The sequence below is a fragment of the Chiloscyllium plagiosum genome, unplaced genomic scaffold (assembly GCF_037043375.1).
Source record: "Chiloscyllium plagiosum isolate Xiang-an unplaced genomic scaffold, Cpla_swu_hap1 HiC_scaffold_32, whole genome shotgun sequence".
NCBI classification, from domain to species: domain Eukaryota; kingdom Metazoa; phylum Chordata; class Chondrichthyes; order Orectolobiformes; family Hemiscylliidae; genus Chiloscyllium; species Chiloscyllium plagiosum.
The window spans coordinates 45,537,004-45,543,003 of record NW_028270170.1 but is presented as its reverse complement, the minus strand read 5'-3'; positions in this window follow the sequence as shown (position 1 = coordinate 45,543,003).

The window sequence follows — 6,000 nt, the reverse complement described above, 5'->3', positions numbered from 1 at the left end:
GGCACCAGCCAAATGGCCCCCATCGCCCAGGCACTTTGGTATCTGACATTTGCGAACCCCTCATAGTCATCATGGCACCACTCTGGTGTATGTGCAGACTGCTCAGGAATTGTAGGATGCATCAGCAACTAGCATTGAAAGGCTGTAAGGACACTCAGTGCATGGATAGGACCCAGCCCATGGACTGGACCAAGCTGCATCTAAGGGCTTATCCTAATAGCTCTTACTCACTCAGCACCTCCCAGCATGGGCTCAGTATCCCTGCCTTGCCTTGCTGCACCATACTGCACCTGTTGGCATGTTGTCATATCAGAGAGATCCAAAGACTGTCCCTACTGCTGGACTGACATCCTCTTCTGTGCAGATAGACTGCTTCTCAGTAAGGTTTTGTCTAGGGGCGAGAGGCAGGGCGACATCATGAGGTATGACACATCTACAGAGGAGGAAAGCATTTTTGGAGGTGGGGAAAGGCAGGGAGGAGGCATTAGAGATGCATGGGATATGCTGAACAGCGTTTCAGGGCATTGTAGGCTACGGGGGAAATCCTCATGTCAGTGATCACCACTATAGCCTCCATGGCAGGAGCATGGAGAGCAGCTTGGGTTTCTTTGAGGTGTCATCGCAGGCCTCGAGGCATGGAGGACAGTTAGAGGCAGAGTTCAATGTGTTTTGTCTTACCATAGGCAGTGGGTGGAAAAGGACTGCTGCAAGTTAAAAGCTGACAATAAGGATGGTGATAGGGGGTTTGTGGGGTACCTGGTAATCTGGTAGATCCTGGGACAGCCAGTGTTCACTACAAGCTGCATACCCATCCCACCTTCACTGCTATTCTCTAGATGCGAAATACAACAGGAGAATGCTGGGATAGTGCCCAGGGTGGGTGGGGTCAGCATCAGTTTGTTGGGTGGTAGTGCGGGATCCACATTTGCTGGACAAATACAGGAAGCATGGGTTTGCAAACTCCAGCTATGTTTCACGTGTAAACCTTTCTTTGCTCATGTACATCACATTCAGAGTTAATGTACTGATTTGTTAAACACTGGTCACATCACAGGCAGCAGCTAAACTAACATTGTCATGTCAGTGATGCTGAGGTGAGGAGCAGTGACCTATAGGAGGTGCGTGCTCGGCAGAGTGTTCCATCACTTGTAAAACTTCCAAGCGAACTGTGGGACGAGAGCAGCATCATTGCAATGTAGTCGTAGGAGATGATGGACTCGAATATAATGGAAAGAGGCATGGTTGAGGTGAGCCGAGAATGGGAAAAGGTTGGAGCACAGCAGGCATTGCCTTTCCATGTAGGTGAGAGTCACCAAGTTGCCACCCATGCTTTGACTCACATTGTGGTGAACCAGATGATGGTGCAGCTAAAGATCCAGTTTCGATCCCTAGTGGACTTTAGTAAGGCGTTTGATAAGGTTCCCCATGGTAGACTAATGGAGAAAGTGAAGTCACATGGTATGCAGGGTGTTCTTGCTAGGTGGATAAAGAACTGGTTGAGCAACAGGAGACAGAGTAGTAGTAGTTGAAGGGAGTTTCTCGAAATGGAGAAATGTGACCAGCGATGTTCCACAGGGGTCAGTGCTGGGGCCACTGTTGTTTGTGATATACATAAATGATCTAGAAGAGGGCACTGTTGGTATGATCAGCAAGTTTGCAGATGACACGAAGATTGGTGGATTAGCAGAAAGCATAAGGGACTGTCAGAGAATACAGGAGAGTATAGATTGACTGGAGAGTTGGGCGGAAAAGTGGCAGATGGCTTTCAATCCACACAAATGTGAGGTAATGCATTTAGGCAAGTCTAATTCGAGAGTGAATTATACAATGAACGGAAGAGCCTTGGGAAAAGTTGATGGGCAGAGAGATCTGGGAGTGCAGCTCCATTGTACCCTGAAGATTGCTGCACAGGTGGATAGGGTGATCAAGAAGGCATATAGTATGCTTGCCTTCATTGGACGGGGTATTGAGTATAAGAGCTGGCAGGTCATGTTAAAATTGTACAAGATATTGGTTTGGCCGCATTTAGAATACTGTGAACAGTTCTGGTCGCCACATTACCAAAAGGATGTGGGCGCTTTGGAGAGGGTGCAGAGAAGGTTTCAAGGATGTTGCCTGGTATGGAAGGTGCTAGCTATGAAGAGAGGTTGAGTAGGTTAGGTTTATTTTCACTAGAAAAAAGGAGATTGAGGGGGGATCTGATTGAGGTTTACAAAATCATGAAGGGTATAGTCAGGGTGGATAGAGACAAGCTTTTTCCCAAGGTGAAGGATTCAATAACGAGAGGTCATGCTTTCAAGGTGAGAGGTGGAAAGTTTAAGGGGGATACACGCGGCAAGTACTTCACACAGAGGGTGGTGGGTGTTTGGAACACGTTGCCAGCAGAGGTGGTAGAGGCAGGCACGGTAGATTCATTGAAGATGCGACTGGACAGATGCATGAGTAGGTGGGGAGCAGAGGGATACAAATGCTTAGGAATTGACCAGCTCAGGCTTGAAGGACCCAAGGGCCTGTTCCTAGGCTGTAAATTTTCTTTGTGTAGTCTGGACAGTGTGCTGCATCATCCTGTGCACAATTGGATAATGCAACAAGACAAGCTTGTGATGGGTGCTGAGGAGACAGGGAAATATGAGCTGTTGTCTGAGGAAAAGGATGAAGACACTGAACTGGAGGAAGGTCTCCTTGTGGATGTCAGAGCTCAGCAACATGACCTGACTGGCACTCGGTTCCAGCAGGTGAAAGCTGGCTGCAGACAATGGTCGTGAACTGTCAAAGTCAAGATGCCAGTACTTGTCTTGAACTTTGGGGTTGAACTGCAACCTGTATTTGTTCCCTTTTTTCAATTCTCTCATGGGAAACTGGCATCGCTGGCTGGGCTAGCATTCATTGCCCATCCCTAGTTGCCCCTTGAGAAGGTGGTGGTGAGCTGCCTTCTTGAATCACTATAGTCTCTATGCTGTAGGTTGACCCATTATACCCTTAGCGAGGGAATTCCAGGATTTCGAGCCAACAACACTGAAGGAATGTGAGGGAGGTGAACTTGCATGGGTTGGTGTTCCTGTATATCTGTAGCCCTTGTCCTTCTAGATAGAAGTGAGTTTGGAAGGTGCTGTCTAAGGTGAATTTCTGCAGTGCTTCTCATAGACAGTACACTCTGTTGGTGGTGAAGGGAGTGAATGCTTATGGATGTGTTGCCAATCAAGTGGGCTGCTATAGTGGATAGAGTCAAGCTTCTTGAATGTTGTTGGAGCTGCATGCATTCAGGCAAGAGGGAAATATTCCATTGTACTCTCGACTTGTGCATTGTGTTATGACATGGAGTAAACTCTCCTGCTCAATTTAACCCAGCAACACAGAAAAGACTTATCCCATGCAATAATCTGAAAATTCGATAGGCCAAGAACTGGTTAAAGTAAAAATTAACAACATTATTTCTTAAAGTAGAACAGAGAATAATTAACTAACAACTATTTAGAACTCCTTTCTCTAACCTACCATTTACATTCCCTTCTATAATACTAGTCTGATAAAACTCCCATTTAAGATTTACAAAACAAATCTTCTTACCTCAAAGCCAGGCAGCTTTCGGTTCTTCTCTGTATTCCTGTCTTCTTTTCTTCTTCTTGAGGATTCTGTTTCACAGTTTACTGATCAATAAAGGTAACTTTAAGAGAGCTATTCTCTGGGCAGTTTGCAGATGTCGTTGGCTTGGCAGTTCTCCTCCCAACTGTTCAACTTTCTCCGGTCTTATACCCCCAAAGGATCAGATTGTGTCATTGGCTCTTAAGATTGTCAATATACTAAACTCAAACTTGATTGGAGTTTGGTATTTTTTGGGGTATAATTTAAACTGATTTGGCCAAATTCAAATCTGTTTTTTTGTCTCCAGGCAAACAGCTACCCTAGCTACCCCAGTAGCTGGATCACATGTTACATTGTATCTTATTCAGAACACTTGGAGCTGTCACTGTTAGCTTTTAACTCTCTTAGAGGTGCAATACACCCATATCTTCATAACACCTCCACTCTTAAGAAAAAAATGAACCATCATAATGAAAAAAAGGCTTCTTTTTCCTATTTTTTAAACACATTACCCTAACATACAGATAACTTTAATATAAGTTCACCTTAACTTCTTCCCATATACCTGAGTATATATAAAATATTAAATAAATTCAAATCGCATCTAAACTCTATCAGTTAAATCCACAATAAAGTATCTGCAATTACATTCTTATGACCCACATGTATGATTTTTAAATTAAAAGTCTGTAATGTAAGATTCCAATAAAATAGTCTTGTATTCATGTCTTTAAAGCGTTCTAAGAATGTAAGAGGATTGTGATCCGTGTACACAACCTCTCCAACACATTGTTTGTGACATACACATTAAACTGTTGTAAGGCCAGTTCCAAACTCAATCTTTCCTTTTCGATTGTGGAGTATTTCCTCTGGTGGATTCAATCCCATTGTCATCTTCCTGACGGAGTACAGCTCCAACTCCTAAGTCACTAGCATCGATAGCGACTTTAAAAGGTTTTGAAAAGTTTGGTGTAGCTAAAACTGGTTTGGTGGTTAATATTGATTTCAAATGGTCGAATGCCTCCTGGCATTGTTCTGTCCACCGAAACTTTGTGTTCTTCTTCATCAAATCGGTTAATGGTGCCACTACACTGCTGAAGTTTGAACAAACGTCCGATAGAATCTGCTGAGTCCTAAGAATCGAAGCACCTCTTTCTTTGAGGTTCGTCATTGAAATTCCTCGATGGCCTTCGTCTTTGCACTTCATGGGGTTAACCTTCCATGACCAAGAACGTCACCTCTGCTTTTGCGAATTCTGTTTTATTTAAGTTTATCACCAGTTTTGCTTCTCATGGTCGTTCAAAGAGCTCTGCCAACTGTACCATGTGATCTTTCCAGGATTTACTAAAGATCACAACATCGTCCAAATAAACTGCAGTTTGTTCACCCAGCCACAACTCTGTTCATGAATCTTTGGAATGTGGCAGGCACGTTCTTCATTCCAAAGGGCATCACTTTAAACTTAAAAAGCCCATTTGGGTTTACAAATGCAGAAGTTTCTTTCAATGTCTCTGCCAGTAACCACACATTAAGTCCAACCTGGTGATGTAACTGGCTTGTCTGACTTTCTCGATACAGTCGTCCAATCTAGGAATTGGATATAAGTCCAATTTTGTACCTATGTTGACAAAGAACAAAGAAGGTTTACAGCCCAGGAACAGGCCTTTCAGCCCTCCAAGCCTGAACCGATCCAAATCCACTGTCTAAACCTATCACCCAATTCCTAAGGATCTGTATCCGTCTGCTCCCCACCTACTCATGCATTTGTCCAGATGTACCTTAAATGAATCTACTACCCTACTACCTCTGCTGGCAATGCATTCCAGGCACCTACCACCCTCTGTGTAAAGTACTTTCCACACGTGTATCCCCCTGAAACGTTTCTTCTCTCACCTTGAAAGCGTGACCTCTTATTATTGAATCCTTCACACTGGATAAAGCTTATCTCTATCTACCCAGTCCATACACTTCATGATTTTGTAGACCCCAATCAGGTTCCCCCACCACCTCTCCTTTTTTCTATGAAAACAATCCTAACCTACTCAACCTCTCTTCATAGCTAGCACCTTCCATACTAGGCAACATCCTCGTAAACCTTCTCTGCACCCTCTCCAAAGCGCCCACATCCTTTTGGTAATGTGGCAACCAGACTGTACACAATATTCTAAATGCAGCCAAACCAAACTCTTGTACACTTTTAACATGACCTGCCAGCTCTTATACTCAATATCCCATCCAGTGAAGGCAAGCATACAATATGCCTTCTTGACCACTCTATCCACCTGTGCAGAAACCTTCAGGGTACAATGGACCTACAGTCCCAGATCTCTCTGCCCATCAACCTTTCCCAAGGCTCTTCTGTTTACAGTATAATTCACTCTAGAATTAGACTCCTCAAAATGGATCACCTCACATTTG